Source organism: Cyanistes caeruleus, chromosome 12, assembly GCF_971803275.1.
Source record: "Cyanistes caeruleus chromosome 12, bCyaCae1.hap1.1, whole genome shotgun sequence".
NCBI lineage: Eukaryota > Metazoa > Chordata > Aves > Passeriformes > Paridae > Cyanistes > Cyanistes caeruleus.
The window spans coordinates 9173363-9196428 of record NC_141712.1 but is presented as its reverse complement, the minus strand read 5'-3'; the positions used below and the strand labels follow the sequence as shown (position 1 = coordinate 9196428).

General features: G+C 37.9%; 1 long non-coding RNA gene across 10 annotated transcripts in view; it reads left to right on the top strand.

Moving 5' to 3' along the window:
• Positions 1-23066, top strand: part of LOC111934628 (uncharacterized) — a 141458-nt gene that overhangs the window by 37400 nt on the left and 80992 nt on the right. The window contains exon 4 of one of the 10 annotated variants that reach the window (XR_015275577.1): positions 9615-9706. The exons of the other annotated variants lie outside the window; for them this stretch is intronic. This is a non-coding gene — a long non-coding RNA (uncharacterized LOC111934628). The remainder of the gene's footprint in view (positions 1-9614; positions 9707-23066) is intronic. 10 annotated transcript variants of the gene reach the window in all.

Genomic DNA, 23066 nt, shown 5'->3' with positions numbered 1-23066 from the left:
GTGAGATGATTTTTTCTGGGAGGTAAAAGAAAAGATGAATTTTAGTTGTCTGGGACATCAGAATTTATAAATTATTAATTAGAAGAGAAATGGACGCTGTGCTTACAGTTTGTTGTCTGAGTCTGTGTGAGAATTAGATCAAAATGTTAAAAATGTAACTTTTTGGGCTGTGTCCAGTGAGTTTTTTCAGTTTTAAAATTTGCTGTGCCTTTTACAGTAGCCATAAATGGTTTCAAAGAGGCTTCTAAACAAGTTTATAATCCCTTCCACTGCTACAAGGGTGAATTGGCTGTCAGCTCCAATCAGCCAGACTGAGTGCTGCTGTTCTGCCCAGGGCAGGTCATACCCTGGCACAAGCTGAGTGCGAGGGCACCGATGCTAGGGCTCTGCCTGGTGAGCAGGACCTGCTCCTGGGAGAGGTGGGCACAGACACCCTGGGTAGGGCACTTTGGGGATGCTGCTGGGCAGCCCTGAAGGGAGTCATGGGCTCTTTGTGGCTGTACAGCAGGTCCTGGGGCAAGGGGCAGCTGGCCCCTCACAGTCAGCTGCGCCCAGGTATTCTGGGCATGACATTCTGTGGTGTCCTTCAGCCAACTGGGGTCACCTGTCCTAACTGTGCTCCCTCCCAACTTCTTGTGCACCTGCTCCCTGGCAGAGCATGAGAAACTGAAATAGAGCAAACACAACTTAGCAACAGCTAAAGCATCAGTGTGTTATCAATGTTATTCTCATACTAAATCAAAACCACAGCACTAAACCAGCTGCGAAGCAAATTTACTCTATCCCTGCCAAAACGAGGACTTCTTTTCTTCTTTCTTTAGCTCAGTTTACAAAATATTTTTTTCTTTTGGTAAAAACTTTAGAAAAGTACTTCTGTTATTGTTCATTGTCATTAACTTACCTTTCTATTTAATACATTTTTCAGGAGATCATATTTTGAAAATATTAAGCGTAGGTAAATATTTCAAGTCTTCCTTTTTTGAATATATGAACACGAAAGTGCTTTGAATTCTTCAGTCTTTCAGGGATGTGGAAAATATTATACATTTTGTTTCGATTCTAGTTAAGCCGTTTAATACACTAAGGGTGGTATAGACAATGTGGAACTTCAGAAATAAGGTTAAGCTGCACATTTTTAGAAAGAGTCCCTCTTTAAAAGGACTTCTAAGAATCAAGCATAATGATTCAGCAAAACCTCTATGTTTTGTGTCTCTGCAGGAAAAATCAGGTACGATTTCTGGATTTTTGTAATTAATATGAAATAATATGTACAATATTTGTTGTTTTCAACAGCACTTTTCAATTGGTGATATTTGCAGTGATCTTATGAAATTGTTCTTCTATGGAATATCATATTTTTGTAGCACATGGACATGCTATAAGAAGTATGTTGGGGGAGAGGAGAACATATCTTCATCCTAGAGCAGAAGTGGTGTAATATGTGAGGTTTTATTGAGAAAATGCTTGTTTTAAACTCTGCACTGCACTCATAAGGGTGGCTTTGTGTGTAGCAGGTATAAGGGATATCCATTTATTTAGGGATATTCATTTAAACGACAGTATTTGATTATCACACCCTCTTTTAGTCACTTTTTTCACTCCCTGCTATCTCAGGTGTGCATCTGTGACATACCAGCAGTTACCCTTTTGTGGTGTGGGGAGCCTGTCAGGTTAAAGCAGAGATAACTTTGATCCCATATGAGCTGTTTTCTTGCTTTGACCTGGCTTCTTTTTCCTTTATAAATGGCTTAGTAGTACATCTAATATCTATTTCATCCTTCTATTTTAAGTATTTATTACAAATGTTACAAGAAATCCTGGCTAGGTATGTATTACAGGAAACTGAAAAATTCTATGTATAAGCAAAGCAAGCTTTGAACTGCAGCAATGTATGTATAAAACATACACACATATACAGAGATAAGGTCTTTACACCCGCTCTTCTGTTTTAAACAAAAAGTGAAGAACATTTTGCTCCATAATTCTACCTCTAGACAGCCAATTAACTTTGCAGAGCTTTTTAGTTCCCAAACTGCAACTGAGAACCTGTAATATAAGCAGAGGTATTCCCAAGGTTGAAAGGTGTCCTGCAAAAGAAGCAGCTGTTTGCCTCTAATGAAGGCCCCTGGCTTTGCCATTCTGATCTGAATTTATCCAGCCAAACTAACTATAGAGGTTCACAGGTTAGATATTCTCATCTCAGTCTTCCCTGTGAGGACCATGAGGTTTCTGGTTCCCAGAAAAGCTGCAGCTGTCCAGTCATTGTAAGTGTCCAAGGGGGGTTGGATGGGGCTTGAAGAAACCTGCGAGAGAGGAAGCTGTCCCTGCCCATGGCAGGGGGTGGAACTGGATGAGCTTTAAGGTCCTTTCCAGCCCATACCATTCTGTGGTTATAGGATAGTTAGGCTCAGACTCAGAAGAAATCCCTCTGTGCCACACAAGTCCTTGTGGGATCTGAGCAGCTGACCCAGCACTATGGGAAACACTGCTGTTCATGAACTTCGGTATGAAATTAGTTCAGAAAGGGGAGATGTGGCCTGTGGGGAGGTTAAGAGAAAGTTTTGGGCTAGCTGCAGTTATAATTGTAAGAATACAGCTGTGAGGACAGTAAAGCGGATTTTCTGAGTCTCACTATGGCTATGAAACTACAGCATCTTAGCAGGGCCAGCATGTGCTCTTTAGGTAATTCTCAGAAACCTCTAAAAGACACTCTTCAACTTTGTTTTTAAATGTATTGCATGAGGTATTTGTGAGGTTCTAGTTAATTTGCTGAGAGTCAGCCTTGACTCCTGTGATCTCACCCAGTAAATGACAGGCTCATCTGTAGCAGCTATGGTGGGGTCTTGTGTTCACTGGAGTACACCAGCATGGGTCTGATTGCAGCCTGGAAATTAAATGGTGTTCTAGCATTCACCCTGTAACCAACACAATGCCAACACCTTCTGGTAATCAAGATGAATTCAATCATATTTGAAACCTACATGACATTTCAGCCGTGTTTCTTGTAGGTAGTTCTGAAATCTGCAGCCCTCCATGAAATAAGCTGTTAAACTGACAGGTTTTCTTAGGAGTGAGGATCTGATAAATTATGTCAGTCTAGTACGGTTATCCTATAAGCCTGTAAAATTATAACACATTTGATCTAGTGCTAAGAATGTAGCAGATTTTTAATTACAGCATGTTTCTGTAGGAAATTCATAGTAAAAAACATTTAGGATGTGAGCTTGTGAACTTGGAGATGTCCAGGAATTTAAAATTTAATTTCCTTTTCCTGGCAGTTTTTTCCTACTTTTTTTTTTTTTTTTTTTTTTTTTTTTTTAATTTTCTTTAATTTAATTTCTTTACTATGTGAGATTATTCAGGAATGCTTGTGGATGTGCAGGACCTCCTTGCATGTTTGAAACTGGATATCATTACTTCCCAGAAAACAGCTTGCAGCACTGTTCTCACCTGGAGAGGAGCAGAGCCCAGGTGGGGAGGGGAAAGGTGTTTGTTATCCAGTTTTTTGGGACTTTTTAAAAAAATCAGTATAAGTGCTTCTGCAAGTTTTAGAGACAAGAGTTTTAAGAGTGACTTTGACTGTGGTTTAATGGGAACACTTTTAAAATCTGGTTTTATAAATCTTAGAACTTCACAGTTGCTGACCCATCAGAAGAAAGCTGTGAACACCCAGTGCTTTTCCATAAACTGTTCTCTGGTGTGTGTATGTTGTTGTAATGGCAGATGATGGAGAGGTTCATTTTATAGCCAGTTTTTTCTCTCTCTTACTTGATCCTTGTGATCTTCTGATTTTCTTTTTTTTCTTAAGTTGTTGCTTTGTGCTGGAATTTACCATACTATCCTTGCATTAGCTTGATTTCTTGAATAAATGAACTTGAGGTCTTGAATAAATGTCTCCTTTAAAGAAAGAAGAATAAATTCTAACCCAGTTTTAATTGTAGTACACAAAGGCAAAGACCATTGCAAGCCAAGGGTGCTTATTGTCCAGACACACATTATTGTTCTCCTTAGAAAACAAATGTGCACCTTTGTTTCATTATTTCTTCCTAGTAAGTGGACATTTTGTAAACTCCCACCTAAGGGCATGGCACCTCGAAAAAGGACTGTGTCAAGGTTAGTTGTAATGAGTAAAATATGCAAATTCAAATTAAAAATATTTTCTTAATCGAGGATGCATAAATTATTCCCAGTGGGCACCTAAGTGACAATAAATTTCGCATGCCTGGGAATTAACATGCCCCACTTATATTACTTTTCTGTTCCATTAAAAAAATGCATTATTCATTTAAATGGCTTCCATTGTATTTAGCTTCTGCAAAAGAGATCAAACTACTACTTCAAGGCCTCAATTTAAGCAACATATAAAACAATTTTATGTGTACTTTCATATTAAACTTGGAAAAAATCTTACATTTGACATGTCTTCAAAAGTGAAAAAATAAACAAAAAATAAGTAAATCTATTCAGCTAATTGCTGTGATCCACTGAAATGATGTCAGCATTTCTGATACCTAATTCTGAAGTATTCAGAATCTTTCTGTACACTTGAGCTGGGGCTGCATCCCTGTTAAACCCACGCTGTGGCCAGGCAATACAGTGTATAAGCATATTTTGTCCTGTTCTCCTCCCAGGGTTGTTTGCCTGTCCCCTGATCTGCCTCTGCAGGCAGTTCTGCTCTGTCCACCCCACACAGGGCTGAGAGGGGACAAAAGAAGCTAAAGCTTGAATTTTCAAGGGGGGGCAAGGCGTGTTTGAGCTGGGAATAGGCAGGAGGGAATGAAGATCTGTGGGGATGGCGTATAGAGCTTTTGGCTGTCCCTCTGTAGCTGTCTTTTGATAATCTTTAACTACCAGTTTGCTCATGTGAGCAGCAGTTATTAAAAATGGGGGGTAGTTTATCTGCACGCTTTCTTCTTAGCTAAGCAGGTTTGAATGTCCAAGGGTTTTTGTGAGCTCTTACTCGGTGTATACTGAGCACGTTGTATCTAATCATTCATTTTTTTTCAAGCCCTTGGAGGTGCTTATAATCCTAAGGATGCCATACAAGCTCCAATTCTCTCCATGTAAATCATTTACAGTGGGATTTCAAAAGGGCTCAGCCTAACCCTGCTTCCTTAGAAATCAATTGTTAAGGTCCTTGTGACTTCAGTGGGAGTAGTTACGCCAACACCGAGTGCTTTGAAAATGCCTCCCTAAACTGTAAATGAGAATATACATTTGAGAATGTTGCAACCTAATTTTTAGACTGAGCTTGTGATGGTAGTAACAGAGTGCCCTAGATTTAGTGCTGTATCTACTTGATTATGTCACTTTGCCACCTTGTCTGAATTTGGCACTGTAATTCCTATTTACCTGGGATTTATTCTTTTTGTCTGTTTGGTTTTTGCATTTTTATTGTAATGATCTTTTGAGTCCAGCCCTACACTGTACCCACACAAACATTTAAGAGACTCTTTACCCTAAATGTTTCAGTATACATAAACATGATATACTTTCGTGTATGTATATATATATATATATATAATTTTTTTTTTCTATTTTTATACTTGTCCCTGTTTAGAGACGAAGTAAATGTGGACTAAATTGATATTTTTTTGGATTTACATGTTGGGATTTTTTTGGAGAAGGGGGGCTGTTTTGTTTGTTTGGGTTTTTTCTTTAAACATCAAAATAAATATTTAAGTGGCCCTTTATAAACATTGGCACACTTCATTGTTCAATTATGGCTGTAATATTAGAAACGCTAAACCATGACAGATTTTAAAGAATATTTCAAAAACTGAGTCTGGAGGTAACAGCTTTATTACTGCATGATGACTTGACCCATATTTCCTAGCATGATTTCCCTACTGTAACTCGTTCATGTAAGTCTAATGATACCAGTTGACCTTGACAGCTAGACCTGAAAGCCTGTGTTTGTCCTGTTTTTTTAGGATCTTTTAGATTTCTCTTATTTTGGTTTTTCTTATTTTAGTTTTTCAGCAATTTCAAGAAATCCATTTTAAATGTAGACTACCAAAAATTCTACCGAGAAGGTATAGCTAATTCTGAGCAACCAGACTTTTTGCAATTCCTTTGAACCTTTGGATTGAGCATATTTTACATACAGTTGTACAGAGATACCTCTCTCTAGCATAATTCTTAACACCTGTGTAGCAGACAAATAGTGCTAATTACACAGCCACATGGAAAAATTACTCTCAAATACTTTTGGCGTCTTTAGTGAGAGATGACTTTGCTGTTGTTATTTAGAATTATTATTAACCTTTAGTTCTGCCTTTAAATGAAGAATTTTTATTTGGTCTTTTTAAATCCCCCCTCTAGTAAATATTTTCCACTTTCCCTAAGTGGAATTTCTAACTAGAATACCTTGGCCAGAAGTCTAGGTCAGTTTTAGTGATAATGATGAGATTAATGCCAGGTATTTTAAAATCCAGTCTGTCAGAAACATTAGAATCCTGCATAATAATGTAAAGGGGACACTACCAGCTTTCCAGTGAGCATGTCACTTTTAGCTCTGAGATCACATCTTCAAACTTGCTTTGAGCCCTTTAAGAGCAAACCTGAAAACCACCTCATTACTATGCATAGAAAAACTACTTTAATCACTTTGAGATTTCTAAAATGTATTTGTTAAAATCTTTCTCTCATTCTGAGGCTGATATCATTTGACTAAGGGCACTGAGGGAGCCTGACTTGAGAGGTATTGGGACATGAAAATATTGGAAATTCTTATAAGCAGTGTTTAAAATAGCTTTTCTGTAAATGATTTGGTTCACACAGAAAAAATGATTGTCTGGTGCTGTGGTTTGGCAAGCACTCTTGATGAATATGAATAAATTCACAGGTGATTTCACCTTTTATGAGTAACATGACTATGGTTTAAATTGTCGTTACAACTTTTCCAGCATCATGAATTCTCCCATTCTTGTGTTAGCCAGTAGTGTAGGCAAGAGAGACATGGAGCAGCTGGACAGAGTCCAGGGCCACAAGGATGATTAAGGCATTGTCTTTGTATCATCTACTCCCAGAGGAAAGTCTGAGACAGAGGGGACTGGAGAAGAGAGAATTCAGGGGACTTTATCAATGTACCTTCAAGGAAGGGCGTGAAGATATCATGGCAAGGCTTTTTTCTGGTCTCTGGTGACAGGACAAGAAGCAATGTCCTGGTTTTGCTCTTTGCTCTGTTCCCACATGCAGATACTCTAGATCCAGAGTCCTTCTTCCTTGTTAGCCAGGCTTAAACACTGCTCTTCACACAGGACCTCCAGTGCAGCCGCTGTGGCCTTGTTGTGCCCCTTGGGGCTGAGTCCTGCATCCTGGGCCCTGGGCTCGGGGGACAAGGGCTCTGCTTGGCTGAGGGGCGAAATGGCCAGAGAGGTCAGGAGCTGCTTCCCAAGGCCTGTGGCTGATTTCCACCATCCCAGTCTCATTCCTGTGTCTTACAACCCCAAAGAGAGCAAAGCCATACAGGCTGTGTGCATTCCATGGCAATGACTTTCACCATCTTTCCTGTGAAACCCATCCACCCCAAAGCAAAGGAGACCCCTCCCATGTTCCTTTACAAAGACAAAATTGTTAGTGCAGAGATACTGGGGAGGATATCTGTCAGGAAAGGCTGCAATGCTAAGAAATCATTTTCTTGGCATATCTATCTGTTCATACCAGATACTGAAAACATCATTGAAGGGTAAAATACATTCTTTTGGGGTTTTGGTTTGGTGTTGGTGTTAAAAAAAAAATCAAGTAGAGAAGATTTTGGGTTTTGGGTGTTTTTTTTTAAAATTTTGGTTTTCTTTGGCCTTGATGTTTTTACTTTTACTCAATTATGATATTGTAGATATTTCAAGTAATAAAGGGGCTCTGTGATTGGTATTGAAACAACAGGAAAGAGACCCAAGTTGTGCAGATCAGTAACTAAATGTCTAGGAAATTTGGTTTTATATTGTTTTTTAGAAGTTAATGACAACTGAAATTTTTACATGCATTGATTATTACTGACAACCAGGTTACAGACAACAATAGATTTTTGTGAATTGGTAAAAATCCCATAGTATAAAATTTAAGAAATTACATTTATATGATGATTTTATTGGAAACAGTTTGAAATTGCAGATAGAGGACATGAAATACAAAATTCTCCTTCTATGAAAATACTCAATGCTTGAGCACTTAAGAAATAACCTGAAAGAGGAGGAAGTATTTTGCATATTTTGCAGGTTTGCAAGAACCTAATAGTTCTTTTATATGTCTGTTTCAACCAGATAAATTGGTTTCTAGATTTTGGCCTGGATACTAAGACACCTTTCAAATATGAGAATTAGCATAGAGGACTAGAGAAAAAAACATGATTAGAGATACTCCAAGCTGAATGTAAACTGAAGTTGCAATGAAATTTAGCCATAACACTGTTGTGATGTATTTGATGCAAAGATACTTTTTCCCTTAAGTTCAGATTGAAGTGATTTAGTTTTTATTTTTGTTTAGGGTTTTTTTTGCAGGGTTTTTTTGTGTTTTTATAATTTTGTATATTGAAAAAATAGTTTATTTACCTCATAGCCAGGGAAAGGAAAGCAAATAATAACTGGGATAAAAGAAACTGGTGGTTATCAAATACTTGCTGCCGTTTGACAGGCAAAGTTTGGGTGTTTTGGGTTTGGTTTTGGAGAGGCAGAAGTGTTGGTGTTTCAGTGGGGCTTGCTTGTTTTATGATTTAAGTGTTGTGGATTGTTGGGTTTTATTATTATTTGGAAAGCAGATATTTAACATGATAAAAACATTATTTTTAGTTTTATTTAATAACTGGCACAGAGTTCTGTGGGTAGATTTACTGATAGACTGGATATTAAGCTTATGAAATGTTAATACAGCTCTTCAAAAATATTTTGATAGATGTTAATATTGAAACAGCATTGGAAAATAAGGGAATATTTCAACATAACTAGCCCTTGTAGTTTGATCACCTGATCCAGTATTTTTGAATCCTTGCCCTTGCTGGGCTGGAATATGAAATTAATCATTCAGATCTGGAAACCCCAGTCTCTTGAGAATTTTGCTCTTTTGGAAAAGGCAACTCTGTCAGCACAAAGGCATTTCTGGAAGGCATTTCAATGAAGATACGAAACTGTAGAGGCCACATAGAGAGAGGGAGAGCAGGGAAGAAATAAGGAAGTGTGTGGGTGAAAAAATGCTAGAGAAACAGTGGGCCAACCCTGTTATTTTTTTTTGCTAACTTTGTTTAAGCAACCCTACAGTATGAAAACTTATTGAAAAAATACCACAAAAAAGCAGTAACAAAAAATATTTAATATATTACTATTGAAATGAAGATGGCACCTGCTGACTTGCTTTCCTTTTATGTGCAAATCTGTTTTTTATAATTCCATTTCTGCCTGATTCTACTAGTTTAAGAAAGTTTTAATGCAGGGTTGAAATACCTTCTAATTGGGATTTATTAAAATGTGTTTCACTGTTTTTTTGTGGTCTCGTAGAATGCATTTTTGCATTTAGAATTGGTGATTTTTATTTTTATCTGCTATATAGTGTAAGCCGTTGATGTAACTTCAATGTGTGCTGGATTAGCTTCTACTGTTAACATTCCTTTTTATTTCCAGTTGCTGGAATTATTGCAGCTGATTTTGCCCCAGGCACAGTTCACTAGGGAGTTGGTACCTGGGGTTCTGTTGATATCCCTGTCACTGGCAAGGTAAGGAGAGGTTGACTTGCATTCACTATGAGTAGCAGGCTAGAAATAAATCATTTTAATATGCTTTCTGAAGATAAAAAATTAGGAGGGGCAGTGGGTGTCTTGCTGATTATTTATATGCACGCCAGTAGTAACTGGGAGCCTTGACCGTGGTTTTTGAAACAATATTCTTTCTTACTGATGTGTTGAGAAACAACTCTTGCTCACACACTGAAGGAACTAACCTATTTCAAAGGGAGTATTTTCTGTATGACAAATCAAAATGATATTTTTTTTCCTTGGGAGAAAAAAAAAAAAAAAAGCCTTCTAAAATGACTATCTGTAACAAAGAGAATTTACCACTGAAGTACAAAATTTTAGCTTCTTCTCCATTCAACAAGTTTCTTACGTGGCACCTCAAAGCTGGTTCATGAAAAGCTTGTGTGCCGTGTGTCCGTTTAATTGTTTGTTTTGTTCCTGGCTCTGATGATGTTGGATCAATAAAATAACTTGACTTTCAGAAGCACTTTCTAATTCCTTTTCTTTCCTAATAGCATGGAAGGAGCTACACAACTGAATGACATTTGTTTAGATAGTCATGCAATATGAAAATCTTTCAAAAGAGAAAAATGAGCTCTTTTTAAAAAGGATTCAGTTTTGACAAGTCTGTGCTTAGTGTTTGAATACTCGGGAAATGATTTCCTTGCAATAATGCCATATTTAGCACACTAATAAAAGAGAGGAAGGAAAGTGGATCTTTGATAAGCTAATTATTTTTGGAACTTGCATCAGAGTTTAGTAAATCAGCATGCTGCATCTGCAGTGCTAACCAAACTAATCTAAAATACTTGCCTCCCTGTGGAGGTATAGAAATGTCATAGTCCGTGGAGACCTGCACTGCATTTATGCAGGTCTGCCTTTTCTGTCATAGATTCAACAGACCTTTCCAGAGAAGAACTACAGTACTTTAAACAACCTTAACATGGGGTTTAAAGAGATTAATGAATATCAGCCTTGTACTAAATAAATCTTTATCACTTGCTTTACCTACTGCAGTAATTGCCTCTGTGCAGTGGAACCCATTCAGTCTGTCAGCTTGCCATTAATCTCAAATACATCTTTGACAAAAGAATCTACCTTATCTTCATTTTGGTTGTGTCTGTGTTTGTATGTGAACCCTGGCACTTAATCAGATCATCAAATGAATCTGCCTATGAATCTGTTTAGTTATAGGAAAGTTATATGTTCGAGGAATTCTGACCTCATGTAAAAATATTTATAAATCAACAAAAAACTTCTGGGCTTCCAAATCTGTTTGTTCCAAATATGTACCCATTCCTGTCACCAAATGAAATGCATTAACAGACATGAGGGACACGACTGTACTATGTGAGGTTTATACAAGCAAACAATACGTGTCTTGCCCATGAAAACATCCTCACTGGCCCTCTCACCCAACTAGCAATGATTTGGGTCATACCATAGACATATTTGTGTGCATTTGCATGTGTTTATGTTTACAGATTATGGTTTCAAAACCGATTTTTGTTTACCTGTGTGATAAACCCCCTCTTTTAATATGGCTATCAAATTATAATTGAGGCTCAAGCTGCTGTGATATGTAATTACTGCATGTATTTTATACCTGCTTCATAATGCAAACAATTTAAATTTTTATTTAACCCTAATGTTACAATGAAATGAATTATGTACTTCCATGTGAATTTAAATTTCTCTAAACTGTTTCTGAATTTTAAAAAAAGGACTTGTTTATTTAGTATTTCTGGAATATTTTCTGACTCTTGTGAATGGACTATCTGCTTTCTGAGCTCACAACTAAACATGTAACAAGAAGTCAGGTATTTTTGGATTAACAAGTAAGGTTAAATTATATAAATGGATTAAGGTCTCCCTGGAAAGGATAGAGGTTTAGGAGGAATATAATTCTGTGTGTGAAAGGAGCCTTGCAGATTTATTCAGATAGTTCATTTCTGCACATAAAATTGTGCAGCAGAAATCGAGTAAGAACATGAAAAGGCAAATATTGAGTACTTAGACTGAAACACAAACTTTAACATGAGTCCAAAATCTGGTGGTTTTACAGTGGCAGCCTTAAATTAGGTGATGTTTTGGATTCCTTCCCAATAGGTAGGATTCAAATGAGGATGTGAAGAACTCATTAACTTCATCAAGTGAGATTATTAACACTGTATTTAAGCTGTTTAACCTCAAAGGCTAGGGAGGAAGATGACCAAAACCTAAAAAAAAATAAATTTGCAGGGCATAAAACACCCTGTGCTTTGAAATATCTGCTGTAAGCGTGGCTGAACTAATAAGGGAGTGTTGAAGTCATCAAGAATGGTGAAGTAATTTGTAATTTATTAAAAATTAACCTATTTAGCTTAGGTTTTCCAAATGGAGGCTCTTAGGCATGCTTGTTTCCTATTTTGAAGTTACCTGGGCTAGTAACTGCTGTAGCTGTGTGAGCAATGCAGGCAATGGCTCTGTTGGGTAGCGAGGAGGTGGGGACCATCGGTGTGGTTTGATGCAGTGTGACTGGGAAGGGCTCCCAGCATTCTGTGTCTGTATGGTGCCATGTAGATCTAGTCCCAAATCAGTGAGGTGTGCCAGCCCAGCACTGAGCCCCACAGGCACCACGCTGCCTCGCACAGGATGAGGTGCTTCTCTTGTCTTGTGCTTGTACCCAGCTTGTTCTGTGCTCATTTGAAGACTTTGTCCTCCCTTGCGCAGCTTAGACATGATCTATGCAACAGCACACTGAAAGTTAGGAGACCTGGGTCCTGTGTTTGGCTTTGAGCACGTTTCTCACATCACAACAGTGAAGTGCCCTTCACTGCCTTTCTCTAAACACATTGACACAGATCTGGAAATCATTATGTAGTAATATTAAGTAATATTATTGATAAACACTAGAGAATATCTCCAGCTTCTATTCTGCCTTTGCATATCACATTTCTTAAAATCTTTAAGGAAAATAGATTTCTTAGTAAAAATTGTTTCAGTGAATAAGTAAGGCAATATATCCTGGTTATCCTGGAATTTCAAATAACTTGAGACTGGATAATCGAGGCTAATCTGTACGTTTATTTGAACTGTTTTGATTAAGGGGTAGGTCTGTTCAGCAGAAAAACCACAAGTGAGAATTTGCCCTTTACATTTAGATTATTATTTTTATGCTATGTTTCTTGACCTTTCAGTGCTGTGTTTGGTGCTTGTGGTTGCTAAGCACATTTAGCTCCTTCTTTAAAAATCAGTCACAAGCCACTGATGGGTTTGAGACCATATTCAAGAGCTGACAGAAAGCTTGTTTTTTGTGTTTTGCTGTGGTGTTTTTTCCCCTCTCATTCGCAGCAGTCCTCACGTATCTCTTGCTGCTCAGCTGCTAAGACCATGACCCAGCTGATGCTGTAATGCTTCTTCCTTTTTCTCCTTTGACCCGCTGTTTTCAGAGTTTCCTTGGAGTCCTGCATGTGAACCACTCATACTGCAGCTTGATGCCTCTGCATGGAGCTGCTGGTTTTGCCCTTGCTCTACAGTTGACCTTGCAAGGTCTTTCTTTCACAGTAAAAGGCTTGAAGACCACACTCCTACAGAAGTGTTTATCCTGAGAGCTGTTGTTCACGTGTCAGTAACAACTGCAGTAAACACATGATTTACAAATCCATGCCAGCAAAGCAGAAACACTTTTATATGATGCCAGAATTAGAACTATTTATTCCAACAGCACCTCTTTAGTATTCACCCCACACTGCAGAACAGAAACTTTTCAGTACGTGTCTCTTCTTATAGACTGTTTTTTCAATCTCTGACATATTGGCTGAATGTTTGAATTAGGAGATGGCAAGTAAGAGCTGAAAAGGTTTGTCCAAAATTCTTGAACATGTTCCAGAGGGTTATTGTGGTTTGGTCTAATTAATAATAAATAAATAATAAAAGTGTTGCAAGAATGGCCATCAAATGATCTTGGGTCGTAAAACTGATATGGAAGAGACACAAGGGCAGAGACTTCTCTAGCTTTATTCAGTGAAGACACTGGATAAGAAAGGGTGAAGTGTAATTACTTCCAGAGATCAACCTGAGAAGAAATTTATTGGGAAGAGTGCTGGATGCAGAGGGTGGGATGAGAATGACATAGTCAAACCAGAGACGTGCTAGAAAACCCTACCTTGAGCTTCCCACACTACTATTGTGCTATTTTAGAAAAGGTTTTTCAGTTTCTCCACTGCAAAATATTTCTAAACTGGTTGGATTGTCATATCCCTCTTCAGTCTTACTCTGGCTGCCTAGTGTTGTTCTTGATTTTAGGGATGTGACGAGAGCTTTTTCATCTACCAGCAGACACACATCAGGAGGGTTGGCTAGTCCTGCCAATGGAAGTCACAGCTCCCAGGAGGTATCTAAGGACCACTAATTTAGAGTTCCAGGATGACTCAATGATACAGATTTAGATACAAATTTAGATACAAATCCAGTGATTAGAAGCCATAACTAGATTTTTAGTAATTCCACATCTGTTTTCAGTTTCATGAGAACCTCTTGGATATCCTAATTATCCAAGAAATTATCCTAATTTCTGATTATCTTCCCTATGTTGGTATATACCAGCAGTCATTATTTGTAAGATGAAAGGTTCTGCTCTAGCACTCAAAATCATAGATGGAATTGTTTATATAGCAGCTCTCAATTATCATGTTTCTACACTCTGGCTAATAGAAGCTCAAGCTGAACATTACTTGTAAACCCATTTACTATTGACATACGGTCTTCTAGGATTTTGCTAGTGCATTATTCACCCATTCATGTTCCTTGAAGAAGCTTCTTCCTTATGAGAAGAATGTTTCATGGGTTTAATAGTATCTCAATAACATAATTTTATTTCAGTAGTGGTATTTTCATCTTTTACTAGTATTGCTACTTATTTTTATGGGTGTAGGGGAAAGCAGTGCTCTAAATATATTTGAGGGACAGCTAAAATATATGAATATTTCACATTTCTTTTTTTGTAATTCTGTTCTTTTATAAAAAAATCAATTTTGTCTTCAATTTTTAAGGTGTTATTTTAAGAATTGTGCATTCCTGTTTCAGGCTTGATTTTACTTTCTCACTACCTACTTTCTCGTTTTTTTGGGGGGAAGAATAAGAAGCTGGGAGCTTTGATAATTGTCCTGCACAGAGACTGGGCTGTATAAAGTGTATGAGCTTGGAAGCAGCTCTCATCAGTGCCTCAGGATACTTGTTAGGTTATTGTGTCTCATTCAACGTTTTTGTAGCTTTTTGTAGCTCTGTAAGATTTATGCTTTTTTATTGCTGCAAGTAGTGATTTCCAAATACAAAAAGTTCTAGTAGCCTACTAATCAAGCAGGTAAAATTAACAGAGAAGGATAATTTACTTGTTCTGTTGTTAAACTGATGGTTTTAAGGAAGGAATTTGGAGGAATGCCTTGCTCTTGCATACCAAGTAACAAAATTTCCCAATGTCAATCCTGTTTCTTTATACTCTCAAGGCATTGTTACCAAAGAGAGGATTTCATTCAGACAGATCTCATTTTTTCATTTTTGAGTTCAAATATTAATACCTTTTCTGTATCATACTGTGCAGGTCAGACTTTGCAGAAAATCGGAAACTGCGAGCATTGATGAAATAACTTTATTTTGTGTACTTGAGATACTTCTATTTTTGAGCCCTGTATATCTGCCAATAATGACTGATTCTGTCCTTGCAGTGTAAAGGGACAAATACAGGCAAGTTGCTTGAAAAAGACATTTAATGTAGTTCTCAAAGCATTACAGCAAATCTTTGAAATTAGACTTTCTTGGGAATAATTAAAGGAGCAGCTTTGGAATCAGTTAAAGACCATACCTATATGTAGGAAGCAAAGCAGAACAATATACAGTGGAAGGATGTCACTCTTTGTTCTTGGATTTTCCAAGGCTCCTATGTGGAAAAAGATGAATTAGAATTAGTATGAATGGATGAAAATAGGTTTTTAAAATATTTTCTATCTTTTTCTCTTAAGGCACTGCTTCCATCTACAGCTTTCTTCCAAAAGTTGAGATGAATGAAATCTCTTTTAACTTTAATAAAATTAGAAGTGCTATGAGAAGCCTTTGGGACAGGGAATTTTCACATACATTTTTTAATGAACGACATTCTTCAGCAGGCCCTGTACCCTGCCTAATATTTTGCACAGCCTTAGAAATTTTGGTTCTGTATACTTTATTTGCCATGGATATTTGCATCACCAAATGTATTTTTAGAGACTCTATTGAGAATTAAATTTTATTACCTCATTGAAGATATGATATTATTTTTAATGCAGTTATTTTCCACTTCAGAAAGATTTTGTGTAATATTGCAAATCAGGTTTAAGCCAAAAGATGCACAATGGAATTTAATATCCTTGTTTCCTAAATGATGATGATAGAATTAATTAACCTGTTGTTCACTATGGAGTCTCAGTCCCTTACAGACTGTTGAATAGAGGGGCAGAAGGAACTCACCCAGGCTTGTCCATGATGTGAACTTGCAGCAGCCAGTGCAAAATCCTTTCTGGATCTGGGAGCACACAGCTGCCCATGTCTGTGAGCCCATGGTCAGCTTAGAGAGTGTGGGCTTGTCCCTGAACCAGACACTGCAGAGCCCTTTCTGTGCAAGGATGCCAAGGGGTGGCTTCTCTTGTTAAACAAATATATTGTATGTTCTTTGTATTAAAGGGGAGGATGACTCTTGGAAAAAACTCCTGATGACACTTGGGAAGTTTCTTGCTTTGGAATATTTTTCATAGGATTTTTCTCTACTTTCCTTTAAAATAAAGTAGCCTACTTTGATGAATGACAGGTCTTCATCTTTCCTCTAGGAGAAGAAAGAAGTGAAATAGTGAGTTTGATTCACCTTTTTCCCAAAGGATGTTGCAATAAATTCAATAAGTCACAATGTCATCTTTATTCCAGTGGTATTTTTTTTTCCAATAATCTTGGATTTTTTTTTCTTTTTCTTCTCCTAACATAAGAGGTTTATGTGGCAACTTATGAAAATATATGGAAGTGTTCATATTTGCTTTAATGTCTTGGAAGGCTGACCTCAGAAACACTCACCTCAACCCAGAGAGGATGAATTATCACCAAAATGTAAATATTAGTGGGGTTAGTTGGTTTGCTTGTTTTTCCTTTGGTTCTTTTCATTCTACAAGATGGTGTTTTTCTCTGAGCTGTTTAAGGTTCAATTTTAACAGTTTGCTGTGGGTAGAGACACTGTGATCTATAAAGACACACCAGTACAGATTTGCAAACCCATTAGGGATTATGAGCTACCAACTGGTTTTCATCAGCCTACAATTTTCCTGTCAGAGCCTAAAAGAACTACAAACAATTTTGTTTGTGGAAAAGCTCAGTGCCTGCTTATAATTAACATTGTGACAGTGGTTTTCACACAAGTCTGTTGCTTATTTTATATAAACTTCAAAGGATTTTATAAACATGAAATGTTTAACTACTGGAAAAATAAATAAAATTGAAACATTGCAATAACTTGGAGGAGATATTTTTCCAGTGTTTTCTGGGAAAATTGGTAACACAAGGTACATCTGGAGGTCTGGCCCAGATGAACTCTCCCCTGTTTAAGGCTGTGTGCATTATGGTTTTCCACCTCTTTTGTGTGCACCAGGTTTTACTGAGGACAACGGGAGGAACATATTTTTGAAGAGCTTTATGTGTCATGTTATTTAGTTGACTGCAAGAGATGCTTTAGGGTTTCATTCTGTCTAAACAATGCTCTATCCATATTGTCCTGCAAGCACATTCTCTTGATTTGCTCTTCTAACTGCAGCTACTCCAAGGTTCTTTCTACTATGTGTTCTCTTGGTATATATTTTTGTGACTAGGTGCCTTTCTGTTTTCTTGTATCACAGGTTATTGTTTCAAAGTGGAAGATTTAATTATGTTTATGTCAAATTGGTTGCAAAACCTCAAATTACAATGGAGTTTTTGAGAAAATGTTTCAATTACTTGTTCTTAGAATGCTTTTAAATCCATGAGGTAAATTATTTCAAATTGTGAAATGATTTTTTTTAGTTTATTTGGTTATTAATTAAACATAGACATAATACTCTACAGAATAAGGAAACATTTTGCCATCCAAAAGTAGAAATTGGTGTAATTTGACAGACAACAGAAGGTATTTTCTTTTAAGGTCTGTAGCCATACAATTCTTTATAGCAAAGAGAAACTGAAATTTTGTTGGTTTTTTATCTCTAACAGGCCCTTTTATTTTAAATTATTTACACATTGCTATTTTATTTTAGTTTAAGAGATCTTTACCAGCAGGAAACTATATACACATATAAAGATAAAATGGAATCTCTAGATTTCAAATATTAATGTTAACATATTCTCTTTATGCTACTTTATTTGTGGCTACCGTATATTTTAGTTCCTTTGTTTTACTCTAGAAAACAAATTTTTGAATTAATAGAATCATATGTTGTTTTCTTTCACTCTGTTATGTTTATTTAATTGGAGGTGGGTGCCTGGTCCATAACAGAATTTGTCACACAGAATAATATTTGTTGTACAGTTCTGAGTAAAGGAAATCACCCCAAATGAAAATTGTTCTATTGTTACTATAGCAGTAATAGTGTGTACCTCATACCAGGGAAGAGAAGAACTTAAATGAGACTGAAAACACACACTGTGAGTTCTGTAACATTTTGTATAATTTTTACAGTCACAAGATTTATCTTATCCAGAGTGTTCAGGCATATCAGATCTATCACCAGTTTCCACAGAGAGTTAGATATATTCTGGATGCATGCAACAGCATTGTGATCATTGTGATCATGCGTCATCTTGCTTTTGGCAGTTTTAAAACAGTTTGATTGCAACTGGAGTGTGGTGGTGGGGTTCTCCACTGACATTAATTGCAGACAGAAGAGGTGTCTATATGTGTTGTCTTTAGAATTTTGCTGTGTTTGGGCTGCTGATGCACAGGACTGAAGGGCTTCCCTAGGCACAAACTGTGCCAGCCAGTGGAGGTAACTCTTTAAAACCGTAATTCCTCTTGCTTTCTGCTTCTTAAATTAGTTTCTCAGCCACCAAGGAAGCCTGGCAATTTCCTTATTGCTTTCCTTGTTATTAATTTTTGTGGCAAGGTTAGGCAAGGAAGAGTTACTTTTGCTGTTGCTAAGTTTCATGGCCATGAAAGTCTTGGTTCTCAACTCTCATCTCAGCATGTTACTATTGCTGAGTGCATCTTGTAACATGTGGAACATGGACAAAGTGCTCACAGAAATCTCAGTGTTTTGCTGTGCAGTGCTCTATACATTCCTTCCCTCTTACTCTTTTAAGTTCCCAAGACCAGATTTTGGAGCACCAAATTTCTTGAGGTATCAATTCCATTCTACATAACACTTCAGCAGCAGTATTCCAGCTGCCTGGCTGGTCAGATGATTCTGTTGCAAAGCTTCCTCCTCCTGGTGTTAGGAATTATGGGAATAGGAGTTGAGGGAAGATACCTTAGCCAACATCCCAACAGATCTCCCCTGTCCTTAGCCTCCTGAGAATGGGTCTGTGCTTGGCTTGTTGCCATGCATGTTTGAGCAGGGCATTATATCTCTCTCTGCTGAGCTGAACTCATGACTTTAAGGTTTGTTTGGGTTTGTTTTGAAAGGCTTGGATGCAGCTGTCTCAAATTTCCACTCAAATATGTTCATTTGGCCTTGCTTGTAATGAGCTGAATTTCATATTGCCTGTACTGCACAGTCAGCTTGCTACACAGAATCTTAACAGCTTTAATAATTCCCCTAACCATCCAATTAGACTAATAATAAAGGCTTAATTACATATCCAGTTAATCATCAGATTTGTTCACTGAATGGCTTTAATTGGTAGATAGAGCTGTTACACTATTCCAGTTTGAAAGCTATCACCCATTTTTGCTCACAGCTATATCCACCCAATTGTTTTTTATGACTGGGACTCAACCAGCATTTATTGAGACAATAAAAAAGCTCTTGAGAAAAGAAATATAACTACCCAGTGCTGTGGGAGCACCCTTCCACCTCTGGGTTCCTGTGTTCAAGCCAGGGCCTCTCTTCACAGTATTCTGTCCATGTTGAAGGATCTCCAAATAGCAAATAGCTGCTTTACAGGTTTCCAGAAATGAAGATGTTCTGTATTCTGCCCAGGTAGTTCTTTCAAAATGACTGTTAAAGACTCTGGGACCTGGAAGCCCCTTGGCTTTGTAGGATTCAATAATGCACCACCTAAGCCATTTTGAAATAGATACTTCAGTAGCCCTGAGTCTTTTCTTATTATGGAAACATATAAATTGGCTCATCCTGTAAAACCCTTCAGTTTTAAAAATGTAAAACCTAATTGCCTTATGGACATTCAAAGAATGGAGGCGCTTCTCTGGGGAGATTTTGCACTGAACCAAAAGATGACAGAACTAGTTACTGATTAAAAAGAAAAGAAGACTTAACCTCTTGATGCCAGTTGTCAGGATTTCCCCCACTTATATTTCTGCCTGGTTTAATTGCTACTGTATTTCTACACCATACAGATCTTACTTCATTTTCTTCAGGGTTGAATGGGGTAACTGGTTACAGAAACCTCATTGTCCCAGTCGTGTTCCCTTCATGCTTTCACATCAAATGTCCTGTACAGCTGCAAAATAATTTCCTTCCTTTAACAAGCCTTCCAGCATCCTGAGTTCGGAAGACTCATGTTCAATGTTGAGTTTTAGCTGACAATATTGACCTTTGCTGTATTTCATGAAGGTATCATTTAAAACTACCTTAGCTGGGGGTAGTTGGGGGGAGCAGGGGGAGTCTTCCAGTATGTCAAGAATAATTATTCTGCCTTTGCATAAATAATCTGTTATCAGAGGAGAAGAAATGGTGATATTTTTAGCAGGCTCTACACCCTGGGGAAGTAAATGACACATAAAAATGAACTTTCAAAGTCTTGGTCTATAGAAAAAGGAGCAGTGTGTGACAGGAAAAAAAGTGAATTTCTGTGAATTAGTACAACTCATTATTCGTGCCGTACACACTCGCTGCCTTACATCCCCTGCACTGCCGCTGGAACAGAAAATCAAACTCCCGGCCGCCTCCCTGGCCTCAGTGGCAGCCGCTCTGATTGGATGCCTCCTGCAGCATGGCCGGGAGCATCAAGGAGCTGCGGGCCGGGGAACATGCAGAGCAGCCCTTCTTCAAGTGCGTGTCACAAGCTACCTTTTAATAGATGTAAGTGGTTTAGGTTTAACAGGCACCCCAGCTCCCCCTTGCTGCTCATTTAAGTTGAAGGAGGGGTGTACATACAGATCAATAGCCCTTTGACAAACTGTGTTTCCATAGCTGGATTCTTTAAAAAAAAGAAAAAGAAAAAAAAAAAAAAAAAGAATAGAAGATTTCAGACAATGCACAGATGCTGAACCTCAAGTATGAAAAATTATCTTACTTCAGCAGTCTTGTGTTTAGAGTCCTGGATTTCTGGCTGTTTGGTGTGGGAGCTGTAGATTTGTTTAGTATGCATATTGCACATAAAAATTAAACAATGTCAGTGAGAGCATGGTGTGTAACCTTTCGATTAATTTCTCTTCAGATAATTAATGTAGTTATTCATAATGCGCTTGTGTTCATGATACAAATCTACTACTTTCTGTAACAGAGGTTGGAAAAATCAAGGTCTTGCTGATGGAGCCCAGAGGTGCTGTGTAGTGTCCTCATGCAGCAATTTCACAACAGCTTCTAGGTAACACCAAAAGTAATAGCTGTTTGTCTTGGAAGCCTGTGAGTTGACTCTCTTGAGCTTTAGCATTACTCAGTATCACTGTATCTTGGCTCCTTGTGCATCTCTCTTCCTCAGAACTGGGAGTCCTGGCATGGCCTGTCCTTTAGTAGAGGAAAGAAAAGGGGTGCTCAGCAGAGCCCACCAGTTCCCTGCATACTTTTGAGGGCCAGTGGAGCCTTTGGGACTGCTGTGTTTGCTGTCCCTGCTTGTCTGCACTCTTTCTCCTCCTGACTGGCTGCTGAGACATCTGCCTTACAAAGCACCTGAGCAGAACTGTGTGTGGAAGCTCCAGGCGGTGGATATGTGTGGAGAGGACAAGCAGTGCTGGGATCCAGGAGCTGTGCACGAGGGAGGGGCAGAGCAGGCAGGTGCCTTTCTGTTTGTGCCATGGCAAGAACTTCTAGAATGGGTTTTGACTTCACCGGTGCAGACAACTCTGGGAAAGAAAGAGCCAGAGATGTCTACATTCATCCATTGCCCTTGAAACTTCATTAACATCTTGTTCACAGAGATTAATAGTATTGTGATGCACAGTGGTTTAAGTCCCTCGAGACTTTCAAGTACCTATTTTTTCATACACTGTTAGCAGCTGATTTTGTGTTTTCCATTATTTTCTTGTTTGCAGCAGGTACTGTCTTTCTTGTTTTTCCTTCCATACATTTAAAACATCTTCCTTTACTGTGTTTAACTGCTCGATGGCTTCCTATTGAAGGGGCAGTCGCAGATGAGGGCTATGACTGTTTGTACCCTTGCTTTCTTTTGTTCTGCAGCCCATAATGACAGAAGACTCTGAGCCATAAAATTTTTTTTCTTTAGGTATGATCTTAGGACAAACTGTTCCAAAAGTTGATAGGGATAGGTATGTAAAGAACTTTATATAATCTGTGATAAGTGGTATTTTTCTGAGAATATTCTAGTTCCGTTTCTAAGTGTCATTAGCCTTTTTTATTACTCACATTGTGAAAGGGACAGAAATAAAAATAATTTCTTCATCATTAGAGAATTCTTTTTAGGGTTACTACTTTTTCTGCACCACTCTGCTGTGCCATAATTATCCCTGGTAACACAGGGTCCATTTCTTGCCTTGGTGAAGGCCAGTGCTGCCTTCTGAACTGTAGAACCTTCGCTGTCATTTGCAGACAAAATTATTTTGCCTGCTTAAACTTTGAAAGGCTTTTTAAAAATCAGGACCTTATCAGCTCTGGTTATTTGTGTCTGCCATACCCCATTCACTGTAATCAGGCTGAGATTCCTGTATCTGTCCCTGCGATTAAGCAGTGTAACACATTGCTTACAACCATATCAGGAATCTTCCTGGTTTATGATGGTTCATTAAGTGCATACAATTAAGCATCTGTTCAAACTAAAATGTTAAACTTTATGGCATTTGCATTGACAACCAAGTGTGTTCAGTACAAATGCCACATTTCAGTACTTGCCTTTTTAATATTTTATTATGTTGTCTTGAAATTAACTTTTTACCCTTTTTTCCTCACCCTTTCAGATTCTGCTTCAAGAAAAATGCTGAATCTTGTTCTTGCTTCTCCAGAACTATTTACATTTCTGTCCT